This window comes from Sturnus vulgaris, chromosome 5 (assembly GCF_052056855.1).
Source record: "Sturnus vulgaris isolate bStuVul1 chromosome 5, bStuVul1.hap1, whole genome shotgun sequence".
Classification (NCBI taxonomy): Eukaryota; Metazoa; Chordata; class Aves; order Passeriformes; family Sturnidae; genus Sturnus; species Sturnus vulgaris.
The window spans coordinates 10172558-10190630 of NC_142247.1; the positions used below are offsets into that span (position 1 = coordinate 10172558).

Consider the following 18073-nt stretch of genomic DNA (forward strand, 5'->3'; position numbering starts at 1 on the left):
CTGGGCTGGCAAAGGTAAGGAGGATGGAGAAACTCCCCATCATCCGGCGGGGTGAGAGGGACAAGGACATTCCCCGTCCCCCCGAGTCCCTGCCGAGCATCCCCCGGGGTGCGAGGGACAGGGACCCCTCAAGCATTCCCTCGCGGACCAGACAAAATAAAATTGGCAGAAATGCAACTTAACAACGCACCAGATACTTTGACTGGTATTTGCTCTCCCAACGAGTCACTCCTGATGAAAATGCGAACAATCGCAAAACCCCGGCTCTATTCATGGGAGAGGAGGGCGGAGACAACCCCGGCCACCCCACAGGGGAGTAGAGGACAGAGGTGCCCCATAAGGGAAAGGAGCGGGGAGACCCCGAGCTCTCCCTCTAGGAGAAAGGAGGATAAGAACTCTTGGCAACCGCAAAGGCGAAATGCGGATGGGGAAGCCCCCAGTCCCCCCAAAAGAGAAGAGGACAGAGAACCCCCCCACCCCCTCCCCCCGGCCAAAGTTAAGGACAAACGCAGACCTCCTCCGTCCCCCAACTCCCCCCACATCCCCCAAAAGGGGAGGAGGATGGGGACCCTCAAGCCACTCGAAAGGGGAGAGTGGACGAAGGTTCCCCGGTCCCACATAGGGCAGATGAGGATGGAGACCACCCGGACTCCCATAGCGAAGAGGAGTGAGACCCTCCCTTCAAAAGGGAGAAGACTCCTCCAGCCACCCCATAGGGGAGAGGAGGGCGGACACCCCCGGTGCCCCCAAAGGAAGGAGTGTGGAAACCCCCGGCCACCTCCTCACCCACGGGGGAGAGAGAGGAGGACAGTGAAGCTCCTGTGCCCACCGCCTGCCTCTCCCCATGCACCACTTCAGGCTGTGGGATGCTCACAGGAACAACAGCTTTGCAGAAAACCATTGGGGTGTCACGCTTGACAACATCAGACAGCAATGGGCACTTGCAGCCACGCGGGACAAACATTCCCTGGGCTGTGTTAGGAAGAGTTTTGCCAGCAGGGTAAGGCAGCTGAGGACCAGGTTCTTCTCAGGACTGTCCAGTGGTGGGCAGGAGACAATCAGCATAAATTGCAAGAAAAAGGAAAAAAAAGAAAATGCATTTCAACAAAAGACAAAAGTACTTTTAGTCCAAAAGTGGTTGAGCACAGGCACAGATTTCCCAGAGAGGTCATGGAGTCTCCTTCCTTGGGAATATCTGAAACAGGATTCAACATCTTCCGGGGCAACCTGGCCCAGCTGACCCTGCCTTGAGGAGGGCTTTGCACTAGGCAATCTCCAGAGGTGCATCTCAGCCTCAGTAGTTCTCTCATTATGTTGCTAAGGGGGTTTTTTTTGCCTACCTTGCTGGTAGACAAAGTTTATGTAAGAGATAAATAAGTGTAGAGTTTATTTATAGCCATTCTGATGTGGTACTATCAAAAGCTCACTGCAGCAATCATCATCAAGAGGCTTCTCAGCTCAACTCAATGTTTTATTAAATTAGGTGAAACTCAGTGACTCATCTGCCTTTACTTTGAAACAAAGAATTTAAAAAATCCTTGGAAGCAAAGCAGATAAAACCAGAGCTAAGTGTCAAAAATAGTAAATAAATGTATCTCTCTGAGCAGGGTACACCCTATTAAAGTCCCACTCTGATTTTTGTGGGACAAAGCCAAGCAGGCAGCTGTCTGCCAAGCCCCTTCCATGATTGCAGGAATCTTAGAAGCAAGGAATCGTAGAATGGTTTGGCTTGAAAGGGTCCTTTAAAGGTTGTCAAACACCAAATCTTCTGCAAAGACCATTGACATAAATTTCTGAGGCTCGTTTATTTACCACAAGATGCCCACACAGGAAAGATCTTGGCCAATTCCACTTAGATTGCAACCCCCCTCCAAAACGAGATTTTCTCCAGAAAGAGGAGTTAGCTTTCCTTCTTCTTTACGACTTATTTTTTAGTGAGTTTCTGCTCCTCAGTAGAGAACCACACACCAGGTCACTCACAGTTCTTACTCATGGGAAGGTTAAACAGCCACTGGTCTTGCTGCTTCCCTTGTGACATATGATGAAGTCTACTCAAAAATTACACATTGTGTCCTGGCTGATTTGGCCCAAGTCTTGCAACTCTGTAACTTTCTCAGTCTTCTGGACCCATTAGTTTTGGAAAAACTTCTGATGGATCATAAAACCAAGATCTGTGGCCATTTCATGAACAGCGTTGGTTCAGGTAATTTTTTTGATTCTGTGTGAAAGAGAAAGCTTAAGTCATCCCACAGTCATGTCAGTGCAAACAGCTTAAGGGGAAAATACAGAACAGCAGTTTGGAATGATTAAGGGATGAGCCCTGTGATTGAAAATTTTCATCACTGGCATGTTGGCTAGGGAGGTGCTGCTAAAACTTACTTTGTCACTTCAGCTGATTTCCCTGATGCATTCAGTGGTGAGCCAGGGAATCAGCTGCACCTCAGTCAATTCCATCCAAGAGCTCAGACTCACTATACCAAAGGATACATCCAGCCTGTGGCTTTGGGCCCATCATTATAACTTGTGAAAGCTGGTGTTTGCTGGGTTAAGAAGGGGCAGGAATTATCTTCAGTATAGTATTTTCCTTGGTCTCTGAAATAGCCTTTGGCTTGTTTCAGTCTCATTTCATCCTTTCCCAGGTTGTATTTATTCTTGTTCACTTGTAAAATCCCTGGAGTTTTTGGACTACAAAGCAGGAAGAGCTAAATGTTGACATCTGATACTTGCTTCTTATATCTCTAAAGGCCTTTGAGAACATGGAGCAGTGGTTTGTGCACTGCATGGAAGATTGCTTGGGAAGGGGTTGCTGTTCTAAAGAAGGACATAAAGCAGATGATGAATAGAGCGTGCTCTCCCCGAGAAACTGAAACTCAGGCAACAACAGCCAACAGGCTCAAGGAATTCCACAAGTGTGCAGTGTGGAGAAATTTGTCTGACTGAGGACAAGGTGTGGATGGATGACTCCTGATTTCACTTACAGCCTCAGATTGGAGCCAGCTGATCCCTCCAGAGGGGAGATCACACATTCCTCTGGTCCCTTCTTCTTTATTCCATCCTGGAGGCACTCAAAGGCATTTAAGGCATTTGTACCCTGGAAATTAAGAGGTATATCACAGCTGTTTTTGGTGAGGGTGGTCCCAGTTCCATGTGTGCATGATCTGCTTGACACATGGGACATGCCTGATAGCGGTTAGTTTGCCTAGAAAATTTTGACTGATGTGTGGAAATGTCATAACTTACTCAATTCCTGTTGGCCATGATAAAACTTGAAGGGAATGAAACCGTTTCCAAGACACTTGCTTGAAACCATCTTTGATCTGTGTATCCAAACACCACTAAGTGAGTGAAAACAGTGAGCAGAGACACCAGTGTATTTTACCTTTACTTTTGTTTAGCAGAGTCTTGCATGGTAGCACCATTGCTGTGTTAAATGCACGAGAAGGTTGTGGGAAAGGGGAGAAAAATCTGGCTGCAGAGAAATACAGAACATTGCCCAAGTAATTTTTATGTGTGGACCCTTCCTTAAAAAAACCCAGACAAAATACCTGCTTCGTTATATCTAGAAAATAATAATAATAATAATAATAATAATAATAATAATAATAATAATAATAGAAATAGAGAATAAATTGCTTTTTTCTTTTCATTCTCGTAGTATTCAATTGTATAAAAATGATACAATAGTTAAGGAAATGCAAGTAACAAACATTAGAGCCCAGATATGGATCTATGGTACCTAGTTACATCATGATTCAATTTTGAAGTCAATATGAATTAACTGTCTATACTTTGTTTGGGGACTTGAACTCCAGCTCTCATTTTCTTGCCTTCGTTTCCCTCTAGAAAACTCCTCAACACCAGAGGAGAACTTAACACTGTCTGGTGGGTAGTCCTTTCAGTATCCAGTAGCTGCTGTTAAAGCTTTCTTGGTGTTATCCCTGCCACTGTCTGAATCTTTGTACCTTTCCCCCAGCTTGGGACCCCACCTGTGCATCACAAGCTGCTCCTTGGAAAAAAAAAAAGAGTATCACTAGAAGTACAGGCCTTCCCACAGGTATTTTGGATGGATCACATCTATAAAACCTCCATGGGGAAAAATATACTTTTGGTCTGGAATTAGACAAATGCCACTGGAGCAGCACTGTTCTATAGCCTAGCTGGATTTTTCATATTAGCCAGCTTTCAGAGCTATATAAATAAAGAACAGTGGATTGTAATGTTTAAGTGGCCTACAGAATGACTTGAGTGATGCCCACCCACCCTCTATTATTATACCTGCTTCCTCTCTATGGACACAGATGCTAATGTTTATGTTAGCTGGTCTAAATTTTCTACTGCCATTTATCAGGAAGTGAGCACTAAGTTGGATTTGGGAGCAGTTCCAAATTCAGCCAAAGCAGTTTATTTTCCAAAGAAAATATTGTCGACAATAGAATTGGAGTTTACAGACTGGATCTTCTGAATGCACCGAGACATTCAAAAACTGCTCCCTAAAATATGGAGTAAATACATGAACTGGCCTCTACATACCATCCTAACACTGTCCCTGTGTATTTGTGCTTTTGAAAAAAGGTTCAAGGTGAGGGATTTCAGCAGCTCACAAGGTTTAATGTTGCATGGCACAGTCTGATTTTTTTTGCAGGTTTATATTGGCCAATATTTATTGAATTTTATTGAAGAGCTGTATTTTGTTTATATTCTGGCTGGGATTTTGAGATCCCTTCGCCAGACACCCACAAATACCTAACTACTTCTGAAAGTACAGGTTGTACAAGAAGAAGCAAGAGACAGCCTGTCAAAGCCACGTTAAAGGGAACAGAGTGTTACTGAAACTCTGATCCTACGATTTTGGTGGCACTGGGGGTTTTGCAGGATCTGCCCAGCCTTGGAAATTTAGCACAGACTGTAGGAGAAAGACCTGGAAAGACCTATAGAAGTTTCTGGAGTCTCCAGGGGCAAGGAAAGATAAGGAAGCACAAGGCTAGAGCTGGGCTGAGACTCCTCCTTGCTGCACGAACCCAGCTCCCACAGAATGGGGAAGAGCCCATCCGGCCTAAAAATCTCCCAAGGAGCAAAATCACAGCAGAACAACAATAGGAAAAGAGCCTTGAAAACTTTTCCCTGGTTCTTAAAATAGCTCTTCCCTGTGTGCCTGCTCCCCTGCCCTCCCCACCATTTATTGGCAGCTGTAGCAAGTAATTAGAAAGGGACTTTCATACTGGGACAAACACGCAGAAAGGAAAACATTTTACTTTTTTTTGCCAGTATGTACATTTCTGAGTAAATATTATTAAAGATACTTGCATGAGCAACTGAGCTTCTTCTCCTGGAAGCCACATGACTTTTTCTGGTTTTATTCTGCAGTTGACAAGATGATGTCTGATTACAGCAGAGTAATAAAGCAATTATTCCCTGATAAAATTATAAAGCAAAGCTTCATTTTACAATTATCCATGAACAGAGTGAGGGAGGTGATGTTGTATAAATCAGAAAGAGCATTTGTCAAACTTCAATCACTACAACATACTGTGTGAAAAACTGGCTTAGACTTTTTTAGACTTGTGTTTTCATTCTTAAATTTGATTTCATTTTCATTTTGAAACAAAAAAACTTGATCAAAAAAACTCCACCAAAACCAACAAACAAAACTCCCCAAACCCAAGATGAATTTAAGAAGATTTTTAAAAACAGCAAATATAGCAAAAATCCTTTCCAGAAAAAAAAAAAAATTCTGGAGCAGGGAATCAGGACCAGTCCTGGTCAGACTTTTGCCAAACCCATTCAGAATCAGTGGTCTCCTCAAAAGATTTCTTTTGTTTTCATAATGTTACAGCTCATCCCAATCTTCCACTTTAGTTTACTGCTTGTTTTGTGATGGAAAATTGTTCCTTCCACAAGGGCAGCATCAGCTTTATTTTTATAAATAGCTACCTCCACGATCAAGATTTATGTTTATAAAAATATTTATGCTTCCTCTCGTGTTAGGAGAGGAAAAAATATATTTTATAATTAGGCAGGAGCAACAAACAAGATGTGCGATTGCATTATTAGCATGTGTGAATTCAGAATAGGAAGCCCTGTGAAGTTTTGCTTGGAAAAAAAACGTCCTGGGCTTGCACAGTAGGTGACTGTTAACTTGCCAGCTCTCGCCAGTCTCAAAATACCAAGACTTACCATATTAGTTCACTATGGGTCAGAGTCATTCCCCAGCAGTGGGCACTCACGTGTTAGTTAGGTTTCACTGAGCCTCTGACAGTGAAACTTCAACGATCCCTGGGCCTTTTCCACGTGTTCTTCTCTTCCAGACAGGTTAGCATGACAGAAAAGAGACATGTAAAGAAATTAAATTAAAATATGATTAAAAGGAAACAGCATTAGACATTAAATTTTTAAGTTTTTAATTAATTTTTTATTTTTGTATTATTTTTTATGTATCTATATGTCTCTGTACAAATATATCTGTGCATGTATTTATCCCCAATAACAGGTTTGCCTTCTTAACTTCATCAACTTTCCTTGCTACCAAATATGCAAATTCATCAACCCAGAGAGATTAAAAAAATGTTTCTTTATGGCTGAATTAAAATTTACAGCCTTTCAAATAGCCCCTAAGATTAGAGAAACTGTTCAGCCTAATTACCTTTTAGTGCTGCACGCCAGAGTTATATTCTAGCCCATATGATAAAAGCAGGTGCTTTGCATTAAAATTCCTGGATACCACCTCTTACACAATAATTACACTGAGGTTTAGCCTTTGGATGCTGCTACTTTGAATAAGCAAACTGAAGTTTATTTAAGTGCTAGTTTAACCAAGTGAGGTTCAGAACATGGCCTGGAACCTGCATAAGAGTAGGTGCTGGTTAGCCAGGGTGTACAATTTGCAGTATGTGGCAACCTGTGTTACTTCTGTTCAAAAGGCTTTTTGTTTGTCCATTAAGGCTCAATAGTTTTGTACTCTTTAAGAAAATAATGCAAATTTTCTGTCCTTTCTGACATCGAGGAAATGCTTGTGAAGTCCTCCTCTTAGCAAAGTGCCAATAATTAACAAATGTCTTTTTCAGTTTGAGCATTTCTGTTAACAGAGTACAGCCACTATAGCAACTGATGCACACCAGGCAGGCATGAAGCCACCACCCTTTAAGAGTGAATTTATGACCAGCTGATGTGGTTTTAAGTGTGTGATGCTCCCAAAGGGATTAGTCCTGCCCTCCCTCTACTCACAAATACCAAGAAAAGAGTCCTTTCTGTGGCATTTCTTTCCTCACCCTCTGTGGACAAATGTGCTCTGCTGGGAGTGTCCTGTAAGTGCCCAAGGCAGCTCAAAACACCAGGGGCTGTGGCAGAAACAGCTACTGTGGGTCAGCAGAGAAGGGAACTCCCATGGGCACCCACCAAATCCCTCATGGGTATTTATCCCAGCTGTAAATCCAGTGTGCTGAGTGAACTGGGTGGGTGATGATCCCTGAGCCCCAGAGACAATTTTGCTTTGGCTGTACCCTCTGTCCTTTGTCATGTGTGACCACATGAGCCTCCCTGCATGGACAGCCTGAGGCAGAGACCTGTTGGACAGATGACCACTGCTGGTGGATCTTGCCCTGGGAGCCTCATTACAAGCTCACAACCAGCAGTGTGGGATGGCTTCAGGCCCAGTCAGGCCATGTGGATCTCACAGAGGCTTTAAATAAGTCCTGGAAGTCACCCATCACCTTCAGGCCACGCTGCTGGGTGAAGGGAATTTCGTGGATAGCATTCAGCCTTCTTCTGCAGGCTGGCTCACCTTGGCACTTGGTGCACAGAGGATACACCTTACCCTCAAACCTCCCAAATAAACAGGAGCAGAGCTTCTGTGCTTGCAGGCAGCCTGTCAGGCTCTCACAGGTGCAAATAGCTTCAATGTTCAAGGCTAGACTTAATTTGCTGGGCTGTCATTGGGCTGGTCAGGTTAAATTTTGTGATCTGCCCAACACAAGCAGCATGTGGTTGGCTTGCCCACTGACATTTAGTGGCTTTGTATGCCTGCAATCATGTGCACCATGCATAGAAACAGGTTTCTTTAAATATATTTTATTTCTTTTCTATAAAAGAAATACATAGAAATATATATATATATTTCTATAATATTATATTTTATAATTATATTAGAAATATATGATAAACAGATGATAAATATATATTATAGCTAATATTTTATTTTATAAATATATTTTATGCTATATTATATTTTTATTTTATGGCTGTGTTTCTCTCTGCTTGTACTTCAGCACTTTCCTGGTAACAGTTTTATTCTGAAAACCAAGCTTCTGAAGAGCTGCCACAGGAGGGCTCCCGTGCTTAAGGCTTCCAGATACAAGCACATTGGCAGTGCATGCAAAGGGCTTTATTTCCCTTCACTCCTCCCTTCAGCACTAGGGAGGTCTGGCTCACACAGGCAGGGAACAAACACTTGTACTTTGAGCCACTCACAGTGGTGGCTGCTATGACCAGCCTATGTTACACTGGAGCTCACCCTCCATGTCTGCCACATTATATCACTGTTCCCCTGGCCTTCATTTCCTAATATTTCCAAACTTGAACTCCTGATGTGATAAGTTGAATTATATTCTTAAAGAACCACATGATGGAGGCCTGTAAAATGAATTTGCCTAATTTACTTTCACTGGCTGAAGCAATTTCTCTGCTCCATCTTAACCAAATGCAATTGCTTTATCGTCCTGGTCTTCTTATCTGATAGGACTAACCCTGCTGGGTCCCTTTGAAGCAGCTGAATGAATCAGGAAGGAGTTCCAGGATTGCTACAGCCCCCTGGTCTGTTCAGTTACCCATGGGGTAAGAGAGCTCAGCTATGACAAAGGCTCTGGCCCAGGATCCTCACAGAAAAGTTTAGCTCCTCAGACTGGTTTCATGAAACAATTTCCTGTCCAAAGATGCAAATACTAAATGCCTTTTTGGAAAAGGCTAGAAGATAAAGACCAGAAAAAAAGATGTATGGAAATGTGAACCTCTACCCTTTTTTTCTTATTTTTCTGTATGAAAATTTCTAGCATGTCTTAAAACTTCCAGCACAAGATCTTTTCCATTTCTTTCTCACTAAGTCAGTTTTTCTCTAGACTCAGCAAAACAAACTCAGTTTATTAATGCGAGCTTGTCCCAAGCTCTGGTTTTGCCAAGTCTTGAGCATTAGAAATCCCCTAAAAACCCTTTCCTTCTCATCCATCCTCCTAGCCCTTCTCTCCCACAACATACACAAGGCACTTCCTTCAGGTTTGCTCTGAGATCAGAGTTTCCTCAGGATGTTCAGCCTCAAAGCTTAAGAAACACTGCAACACATTAGTCACCTCCCTCACCACAGTTCCCAAACACCAGCAAGCCAGACTTCCAGCTGATGCAATTCACCAGCATTACCCTGTCAAGTTTCACTGAGGACCTTATCCATAGCCACTTGCTGGCCTTGTTTTGTGGATAACCAGAGAAGCACCATGTGCAAAACTAACGTGGGAGAAACTCATCCTGTATGCTTAGGGTCATCTGAAGATTAAATTTTTGCTTGGAGTCAGATACAGATAAAAAGAAGGGGATATGTGTGTACGCCTGTTATTGAGATTTGTAGAAATGTGTTGATAATAGTATTAACCTGCAGGAATATCTCTTTGCCTTCTGTGTCTTACACTACTAGAAACAATAAAAGCACGTACAAGAAACGTCAACAGAGGGAGTACACACCAAATGATATTTACTCAATCATGTGTGAGAACTCCGCAGTGGATATAATTCACCCAAGGTGAATTAATTATTTTTCTTTCCCCTTGTGTCTTCTCCGGATTTCCAGGTTTTCAATGCCATTTGCTAGAGGACAGTTTGTACAGCAGAGCTGTGGTGTCTGTCCTGACGTGGGGCAGCCACAGCATAGGGACTGTACGTGTTGCTTACGCAGGGGTGACACTCACGTTCCTCTGAGGAAAAACACACTCGCATTCCCAGCACATTCCAAAAGATAACTCCAGTGCTAAAATGCTATCTAACTCCATTGTCCCCTAACTGTACAAGCAGAGGGTGAAATCGGGAGAGATGAGTAAAGAGATGAGGAGATACCAGAGTAAATCTACAGGGAATCACGTCTTAAAAAAGTTCTAATCGGCTTCCTCATCAAAGCCCAGCTGTGTTTTCTGCTCTTGGTTTTCTCACTGGATGTGCAAGTTAATATATCCCTAAATAATTTTCCAGAGAAGTTTTGTTTTGTTTTCCAGTTTCACAGAATGGTCGAATGGATTTTCCTCAGACTTTCTCCCAGAAGCCATTGGCTGAGCACAGTGATGGAAAATTTCAGCCTAGAAAGTAGAACCTTTCAGAAACTCAGGAGCAAGGGAAAACACTGGACTTGGAACAAAAACTGTTTTGAAGCCTTAACTACAATACTACGTCAACACCCATGTGGGTGCTATGGTACAGACACAGCATTGATTTACACACGCAAGTTTTAAGGCTGAGGCAATCAGTGTTAGTTATTTTATGGACCAGTAACACAAGAAAAACAGAAGATGCACACAGCTGGGTTGTGCTGCTGGCCTGATTTGACTCACCAGACTTTCTCAGGAAATGCTTGAGCGTGTTTCATTCAGCAGGTACAGCCGGCAAGCCTGGACAGAGCACCCCTCTGCTGTTTGATGTGGTTCCTAGGGCTTGCACATCCTTTGTATCACACAGGCTCGTGGGTGCTCGGGGCAAAATGAAATTGGCTGATGATTAAATGGCAGGCAAATACAGTGGCACCCTCCAAAAGTCCTGTGATACTATTAGAACATGCAAATCAGAGCCTGGGTGACAAACTTATCTCTCAGTTCACTCCCTAAAACCACATGATGGTGCAGAGGATGAGAAGGAGCAAATCTGAAGCCAGAAACGTGGTAAACACTCATGGAATTTAATCCTCTGCAGAGACACCATCATTCATCTTCTCTATGAGAATCAGGAGAGAACTTGCTTATGGGAGCAGGCAAAAAATCATTTGGAATCATCCCAGATGTGTGATGTAGCCTTCCCATTTTGCTTTTCATCCTCTGTGAAAAACTTCTTCTGATAGGTAAGAGAGGGTTTGCTAACACAGCCTTAGCCATTGGATTGGAGCTCACACTGCTTCATATGGAAGAACTCTGAATCCTAATTGTGCAAGAACAAGTGCTCACAGAATAGCAATTACTGTGTGCTTCCATGCTGTGGAATAATTATTGCTCTCTTATAATACCAGCAGCAGCTCAGGAGAAACCCATTTGCTGCTGATGCAGTTTGAAGCAGGAAAAATAGTTAACTTAAATAGAAGCAATCTAAACAAAGTGGTCTTTGGCCTCAGTGACCACAGCTCCTATCTTAATTTACAGCTTGGACCACCAGTTGCCAAGACACTTTTTAGTTTTCAGGTTGGTGAAGTGGTTTCGGATTCTGTGCAAAAGGTAGGGTCTTTTTGTAAGCTTTGATCTGCAATGAAAAAAAAATTACATTTTAAAGGCAGAATATCTAGGCATTCCTTTGAGAGTAGGAGAGGGATTGATTCTTGCATAAGCTCAGTCTAAATACCCAGAGAAGAGAAAAAGTATGTTCCCTACCCTAAATGCTTGTGGTTGCTTTGTCATTCTCGTTTCCATTAGAGGGTGCCCTTGTTTCAAAATTCCCCAGTCTGGGGTTTCTTCCGTCAAAGGGTTGCCTTTAAAGCAGGTCTTCAAGTTAGGTGGTCCAGTCCAGTTAGTAAATGCTAAGCAAGGTAGAAGACAGCATGATTAAACAAGATAGCATTACTTATTTTCCCTGCTGTACGAGTCAAGAGCACTGCAGACATTAAAGATCAGGAGGCAGCAGCTGCTCCCCTTAGTCTCTCATTACACAGACCCTGCACAGAGCCTTACCAACAAGCTAAAAACACTTTTCACAGTTTCATTCTTTCTTTCTTTTGGAAGAGAAGAAGCCAAAGGACTGTTTACATTTTCATTTTAAAGTCCATTTATACAAAAACCTTCCACTTTGTACTGAATACTGGAAAGAAGGTGCATCTGATATTTATAAGACTTAACAACTAGGTGCACTTTAAACAAACCAAATAAAGTACAATCAAGCGCTGGATAGGTTTTTCTACTGTCACCTTGGCAGCAATGACTCAGGAAGAGGAGATGCTTGATCTCTGCAGCTGTCCAGCCCAATAACCTGCACATGATATCCTCCTTCCTGCAGAGCCTTCCATCTAAAAGGCATCAGGATATTACCTGAGGGAGATGCTGGCACAAAAGGCACAACACAGCCACTTTCTGTTCCTCTCGTCCCTTCCGTTCTTCCCAACACTGTTTCTGTAGATGATGAAAATTTCCATCAACTGTTCTCAATAGGTGTCTTCCTTCTTCTTCACCAGCACCTGGTGTCATGAAGTCTGTATCCCAGCTCTATCCCGACAATCCATACAGATGCATTTTTTCTAAGTGCTCAAACCTGAATGATTTTTAAAGGAAACAGCAACAACGACATCAGGTTCCTGGAAGTACAGTGTTGGCTGAGCACTGTCAATATTTGAGAATCTTACAGCTAAACATGTCTGCATCTGCCTTAGAGAAGAGGCAGTTAACTCTTCAATCATTGTGGAAACCTACCCCACCCCCAAGATTCAGCTGCACGCTGGGGAGAAACCAAACTCTCCCACCACTTCAGTTTCAGGCTGCTGCATTTGCAAGTGACACTCCTGGCTATGATTTCTACCAGTGTTCAGCAGCAGCTGTGCCCCCAGCTGGGAGCTTTCACTTTCTATTTTTAAAATCAGTGAAATCAGGAGCATATGTAGTCTAGAATTTACCATGTATTTTTAATAATAAAATCCACTCAGCAGTGTATCAGTTTGTAACTCTATGCAGTAGATGCTTTGCTCCCTAGGAGATCCTTTATCAGGGTTTAATATACCTGCTTCTATTGGGGGACTGATGTCCTCTGCAATTTGCCATCATCAAACTGTACAGTACATCACACAAAAGCCTAAATCATAGAGAGTTTGTTGTCCAGAACCAGGCTCAGAATCAAATAAGTGAAAATAACTTCTCACTTTGGTGTAAAATTGGAAATAGTGCATGGAAGCCAGTTACATTCAAGATATTCTCTTATTCCTGGACTGTGACAGCAGTAAGTGAATACAATAGATTTTGATTCACATTTGTGAATTTAAGTGGTTTGTTCATTTAAGTGCACATGTATTTTAAGCATTGCTGTATTTTCAGGTGGCAACTATTTCTAGCTAGAAGACAAAATGCAACAGGAGAAGGAGGAAGAAAAAAATGTAAATAATATCTGGCTAAGGGTGAAAAGAAAACTGAGTTGAATGGCAAAAAAACACTGTAGGTGACATAATTTTTGCTTGCCATAAACAAGAAGAGTCAGTTGGGACTCACAGTGTCAATTCAAAATGTTTTGTTTTTTTTCCTTTTGCCCCTTAGAATTAAAAGTACTTTTTTCGTTTCATAGAGGTATAAACTGTAGGAGCAACGGTGGTCAGGACGGTCAGGACTGATGGAGAGATCTCTAAAGCCGGGTTTTGGAACTTGTGGTTTATTGCAAAGGGCGTGGGTAAGAAGGCCCTGCTTGGAGCTGCAAGCCTGTAGGAGCAGGAGGGCAAGAGTAAGCAGTAAAGAGAGAGGTAAGAGAGCAAGGGGTAAGAGAGCGAGGTTCCCGTTACAATACAATAAATCTTCTTCTGTGTTGAATATTCTAATTTTCACTAACCAGTCTAATACAAGATACAAATCCTATAGCATTTACATACAGCCTATAAGAATCGTTACATTACCGGACTGTGTTACACTTTAAACCCTTAAAACTACTCTTTGGACCCCTTCTGCCAAGCTAGGAGGGTCTTCTCTGACCCTTGGACCTGTCTGCAAGCAGAGGGAATTGTTCAGTCTAGAGGGGATTACTTTCAGCCGGCCATACTATTGTTTTCTAGTTGTTCAGTAACTAAGGTTTGGTATCTCAAAGATGGCTTTCATTTCAATCTCGCTTATAGTTTCCATATTCTCAAAATCTTTTTCCAGGCAATCATATTTATAAGGTTTTTCTATCTCATTTTCCGCAACAATAAACCACATGTGCTACAGCCTAATCTGCATGTCTTTCAGAACTAGGCCTGCTTCTGACATAGGCTGCTCTAATGTTTACAGTGAAAGGTTTTGGAATAATTTTTTGTTGAAGTCAGTAGAGTTACATGAGTAGCCTGTAAGAAAAGCTGAAGTGGCAAATCACACAGGTCTTGAAAGAAATGCAGCATGTTTTAAGCACCCCTACACAAGCAGGTAAGCAACTAATTATATAGCAACCCTTCTGGTGTTCCCCTGTTTGTAAAGATTCTACTTTTTGCCAAGGGATCTTTTTATGTTAATTGTCTTCCCTATGTGAATTTAAAAGGCCACCCAGAGCTTTCTACACTGTCCCAGGGGTGCAAAGAAGACTTGAGTAATCTTATGAGGTTCTGATTAAGAATGATTTCTGACATTCAAAGAGTGCCTATTTCTCATTTGCTTTGCCTTATTATGATCTGCTGTAACCAGTTAAGCACTCAAGATTTCCCTTGGGGACCATCCATCCTCCTCTGAAGTGCCAATGCAGAGAAAACATGTGGCCCTGAGGTGCCACTGATTTGCAAAGGCATCAGGTCTTGCAAAGATTTCTCACACATTCTCTGTATGTTTGCTGTCAGACTATGCCCAACAGGCCTTCCTCTTCCTGGAGGTGTTATGTGACTAAAACCTGGTCAGATCTCCATCCCCGGGGTACGTGATGGGTTTTATTGTCACTCTTGGAATGAAAATGAGCTACAGTTGGTGGTGATCTCCTTTAACGAGCCATCAAATTTCTATTCAGTTTCTCAGTAGTGTTTATATTGTATCACTACACTGTATTGTAATTTTTGTTGTTGCTGCCTGGAATGGAGAGTGGAGGAAGCTGTAGAAAAATCCTGCCTACCTACCTGTGTAGAAGTTTTCATAATCCATTTATAATTTCATTACAATGCTTCAAGGAAAGTGACAAGAATAAGTGTTCAGACGATTTTTTCAGGGCCTTACATCTAGCGATATCTTTGACTTAGAGGCTTGACTATGAATGAGATGGGCAATGAGTTCTGTCCTCAGGACTAGGGTGTCTGGCAGGACAATCAGGGAAAGCTTGTCAAGCTGCTGCCTAGCTCATAGGTATACAGAGAAGCCAGCATCTAAGACAGAAGCCTGCACCTTTCAACAGATCTAAATTCATGTGAAATAAAATGATGTCAAGCAGAAAAGACTGGTTCCTGTTGGCAAACTCCAGGAGTGGAATAAAACTGATGAGAATGATGTGGATAAAGCTGCTAAGTTGAATATCTCTAGACCTTGGAGCCAGAATTGTTTTCCCAGTGCGATCTTCCCTGCTTTAAAGCTTCTGGGAATGGTGTTGCTGACAGGTTTAACCCAAAGGTTAGCTGGTGAAAAATAAACACGACCTCACAGAATCATATTTTTCTTCTGCTCAGTCATCAAAATGCAATTGTGTCTTATTTGCTTCTCCTTTCAAAATATTTCCAGCTTTCATACTCAGTTATCTGTGAAACTCACTGGCAGTAACTGTCTCACTGGGACCAGTACTGTTTGATGTCTTCCTTAATGGAACAGACAAAGGGATCAAGTGCACCCTCAGCAGATTTGCAGATGACACCAAGCTGAGGGAGCAGTGCCACACCTGAAGGACATCCAGAGGGACCTGGACAAGCTCGAGAAGTGACCCATGGGAATCCCATGAGGTTTAACAAGAAGAAGGGCAGGTGCTGCACCTGGGTCAGGTGCAACCCCTGGGATCAATCCAGGCTGGGGATGAGCAGATGGAGCAGCCCTGGGAGAAGGACCTGGGGGTGCTTCTGGGTGAGAACTGGTCCTGCCCTGACTGCGTGTTCTGGGACCCAGAACCTTCCTGTGCTGGGCTGAGTCCCCAGTGTGGGCAGCAAGGGAAGGGAGAGGGTCAGGTGAGACCCCCTGCCCTGCAGAGCTCCTCCAGCCCTGGGATCCCAGCACAGGAAGGACAGGGAGCTGCTGGTGCCAGGCCAGAGCAGGCACATCAAGGGGATCAAAGGGATGGAGCAGCTCTGCTGGGAGGAAAGGCTGAGGGAATTGGGATCAATCAGCCTGGAGAAGGAAAGGCTCCAGGGCATCTCTCAGTACTTAAAGGGGATGCATAACAAAGACAGACGAAAACTTTTTATCAAGGCCTTTTGTGACAGGACAAGGGAGGATGTTTTGAAACTGAAAGAAGGTCAATTTATATTAGATTTGAGGAAGAAATCTTACAATGAGGGTGGTAACACCCTGGAATAAATTGACCAGAGAGGTGGTGGATGCCTCATCCCTGGAAAAATTCAAGGTCAGGTTGGATGGAGCTCTAAGCAACCTGTGATGTGGTTGAAGATGTCCCTGCTCATTGCAGGGGAGGGAGGAGTAGCTGACCTTTAAATGTTCCACCTGATCCAAACTATTCTATGATTCTATGGTCACTATCCAGGACACCACTTATTTACAAGAGTGGTGCTCATTATTCATAAACATCTGCTCAGTTCTGCCAGAACTTTGTAAACAAGGTTCTGGAGAACCAAGCAAGTGCTTTAGCTTTTAAAACATTAGACTCTTCTGCTCTAGCACCATCTGATGTAGATATGGTCAGCTCACTTAAAAGACAGAAGTGGAAACTGAAAAATAACTTGGCTAATTATATCCTGTGCTTGAACCTGCTTTGGCAGTGGGATAGATAAGATAGATAAGATAATGTAATAGACCTTTTCCATCTCTGGTTTCTAAAGTCACCATAGGACTCAGGAAATGGTGAGTCAACAGCTTAGCAGATACTTCTGTTTGTTTTGCTCTCTCCTTTACTTGCTCTGTATCTCCTGGTTACCCTGGGAATAAAAGAAAACCCCAAAACATATGATGCAAGTAGGGAGACACAGAGGTCTGAGGCAAATGAGGTTAAATAAAAGTTTCTTATAACATATTTCATAAGGTAATTAATTCTGAGCTGTGATTGTGGTTGTCTGGGGAACCTGGTTCAAAAATCTTCCTGAACCAGGCACAAGAAATCAGAGAGTTTCCATCCATGTAAAATGCTTTCCACATCGACAGCAAATTGAGTGTCTTTCAGACCACAAAAGCAGCATCCTTCCCAGAGGTGGACATGCATGAGGATTGCTTGATATTTATTAGATGGGATGGGAAAGTGAAGGATTAGTGGTTGGAGTAACAGTTAGTCAAAGTCCTGGGACAGTTTGTGTGTTGAGATGCACTCAACATTGTCAATGCATGAGAAAACTCCTGGTTTTTGAAACCTGAAGCTTTCCTACACAGAGTCTACCAACTGGTTTAATTTCTTTAACAAAGACAAACCTACAAGGAGCTAAGAAGAAAGTAACTTAGTTATATTCACTTTTTGACCTGAGCTAGAAGTTCAGCTCGCTTATCTGACAATGCAACAGTCTCAAAGCAGCAATTGCCTGTGTCCCATTTTTAATAATATTCCAAGAAAATGACAAAGATATATTTTAAATGATATATATTTAAATGATATATATTAAATGATAATGACATTTTAATGATATTAAAAAAAAAGACAAAAGAACCCACCCGTCTCATAAAATGTGACTTTGAGGTGCTTAAACCCTCTGGTAAAAGAAGAAAGGGGAATTGAGGTTGAATTTTGAGACAGAGACTTCCAAAAGCCAGAACTGTTGGTAGAAAAGAAAGAATACAGACCAAGGCACCCCTTTTTTATCTCCTGTTATGCCAGGGGAGGCTACTGCTCTGAGGAAACAGCGGAAGGGTAGAGGTATAGAGGAGACTGAGTAAAACTGAATGTGAATGCTGATGTCGGCAGTAGGTAAAGCAGCACAGGGCAGGAGGTTCCAAGTTGCTCCAGTCAAGTTGGCACATTCCCATGGCACAAAGCCTTTCTGTGATACTAGATCAGGTCCAGAAGTACAGCTCAGCAGCCTCAGCTCTCCTGCTCATTCCATGGTGCAGTGAAAATAAACCCATTGTACCAC

The 18073-nt window shown here is 42.6% G+C and overlaps 1 long non-coding RNA gene across 4 annotated transcripts; it reads right to left on the minus strand.

The window, feature by feature from the left end:
• Positions 1 to 619: 619 nt before the first annotated feature.
• On the minus strand, positions 620 to 12711 carry LOC148223548 (uncharacterized). 4 transcript variants are annotated; one of them, XR_015803707.1, is made up of 6 exons: positions 12627 to 12711; positions 12249 to 12468; positions 11598 to 11743; positions 10578 to 11469; positions 6175 to 6298; positions 620 to 3317 (listed from the first exon to the last, which is right to left on the minus strand). It is a non-coding gene; the product is annotated as an uncharacterized LOC148223548 (long non-coding RNA). The 4 variants fall into 4 exon arrangements; XR_015803709.1 differs by having other exon boundaries at positions 620 to 3091; positions 3241 to 3317; positions 12249 to 12689; XR_015803708.1 differs by having other exon boundaries at positions 10578 to 10712; positions 12249 to 12689.
• Between the last annotated feature and the right edge of the window lie 5362 nt (positions 12712 to 18073).